The 2,123-nt window shown below is 30.0% G+C and overlaps 1 long non-coding RNA gene across 1 annotated transcript; it reads left to right on the top strand.

The window, feature by feature from the left end:
• Positions 1-603: 603 nt before the first annotated feature.
• LOC134257500 (uncharacterized) lies at positions 604-1,850 on the top strand. The gene is made up of 3 exons (XR_009989924.1): positions 604-834; positions 1,378-1,438; positions 1,766-1,850. It is a non-coding gene; the product is annotated as an uncharacterized LOC134257500 (long non-coding RNA).
• Positions 1,851-2,123: the final 273 nt, after the last annotated feature.

The following is a 2,123-nucleotide window of genomic DNA, read 5'->3' as shown; positions in this document are numbered from 1 at the left end:
TTATCCTGTTGGCCATAACTGACCTCCTTTATAAATTCATTCAAGAAATAATTGTGTGGTCACTCATAAAAGCCCCCAAACTTTATAAAAAAAATTGAGTACAAAGTCTCTCAAGGAGACACAATTTGGTGAGTGATTTTACATGCATTGTATTCAGAAGAGTTCAAAGTTTAATATTTCCACTGCAACAAGGTGTGACTTGTTGCACATGCTGAAAAAATAAATCATTTGAGAAAAAATTGTGATAAAATAGCTTAATTAAGCTATTCTGAATAGCTTAATAAAGCTATATAGCTAAATCAAGCTATATAGCTTACGCAGTACAGTTAAGGCAACACATGAAAAAAATATGGTAATGAAGTCATAATGAGCTCTGACGTCATGACAGATGCTCCGCCCTGATTGATCCATATAAGGAAATGGTGCTTAAAATAACAATTTACCGATGTTTGCAAGAATTTGTAATAAACAGCAATATCTTCATGTTGAAATAGAAAATACTTAGTGATTTTCCCGTATATATAATATCAAGTCTTTAAAATAATTCTCTTTTTAATGCGTCGTTTGTCTGCATTCGGCTTCAGCCAAGCGCTTGCACTCGGTGACACGGAATGTTGTTTACATCTAAAAACGTGGCGACATCAGCTGAGATTTGCAGTTGATTTAAATGCAATAACCACACAATCTTAAAAGAAAATAGGGATGAAATAAGAGACACGGCATTGCTTCTTCCTTTTACGAGAATATGAGGACATTATTTCGGAAAATAGCAGAAAACTGAGACGATATGCACCAGATCCGTAGATCCATCACTGCACTGAAATTCCAGGCCAGGTATGTAGGTTCATGTGTAGATATAGGCCTACAATATGTAGACATGCTTTTGTTAACATAAAAAACCCGAGTGTGCTTATGTTCATTTCACATCATATCACAGTCAGTGAAAAACTGTAATGCAGTGCCTTTGTGTAAACCCCCCCCCCCCACTAAGTTGCACACTTTATAGAATTATTAAAAATTAATTGCACTAAATATGTACTAAGTTCCTGTCAATTAGCTCATTTCTTTGAAACAATATGTGTAATAATGGAGGTCATCAGTAACAAAAATTTAAACTAAATTAAATGATAATATGTTTTCATTGTTTCAGTCAATGATTCACTAGTGACTAGGCCTATACAAGCTATGATGTCTTTTGACATACAAATATGCACAAATAAAAAAAAAATATCAGTAGCATTGTGTTGAAAACATAGAAACTCCCTTCAGATCTATGGTTGTAATTTTCTAGAATTTCTAAAGTAATGAAAAAAATATTCATTTTTGTTTAGATTACATGTACATTAAAATATTTATATAATATTTTTATCATTGTAGCTGTCAAGAGTATCAGGCTTAAAGAAATAAATAAATGAAAAATGCATCATTTCTCCACAGGGTATGTATACTTCTAAAGCATTTCACATTTTTAAAGTTTGCATGTACTTTACATTTTTTTTCACTTTGGTGAAGGAAAAACTCATTATTATTTATTTTTTTTTTAGAAAATATTCTATTATTAACTATAATCGTAAATGTCAGAAGTTTTACTTTCCCAGAGAAGTTTTGTAACATATTTTTTTCCCATTTATATGAATTACATAAATTCACTACAGTATACAATGTAGCATTTTTTTTTTTGTAAAATGTAATGCCATTTTATTCTACAATGTATATTTAGTAATTTCATAGCAAATAAATTTCTGCATATTATATTGTGTTGTAGGCATAGCTTTTCCCGTGGACTAATGGATTCACTCAGGCAGGAAGTTAATTTAAGGAAAATGGTATGCTCAATATTAGCTATAAATCATACAAAGTTTTGATAATAAAACTAACAGAAGAATTGAAATCATGTTTATGCATTCTATGTTAAATGTTTCAATGCATTTTTCAATTTCATTTTTTATAACACAAATTTTTTTCAATAATGGAATTTCCTGATTTTCTCATTTTTTCAGAATTCATTTTATCCTCAAGAACATGAAGTGATGCACCTACCCAGCATTCATAGGCCTACAGTCTATCATTGGATTTGAAAAGAAATTTTATTTAATAAATTTTCTAGATAAATAAAATAATTT

This window comes from Saccostrea cucullata, unplaced genomic scaffold, assembly GCF_032062105.1.
Source record: "Saccostrea cucullata isolate Sc308-1 unplaced genomic scaffold, CSIRO_AGI_Scuc_v1 ctg16553, whole genome shotgun sequence".
Lineage (NCBI taxonomy): Eukaryota > Metazoa > Mollusca > Bivalvia > Ostreida > Ostreidae > Saccostrea > Saccostrea cuccullata.
Note: the sequence above shows the minus strand (reverse complement) of the source record. Positions and strands in the feature narration are given on the sequence as shown.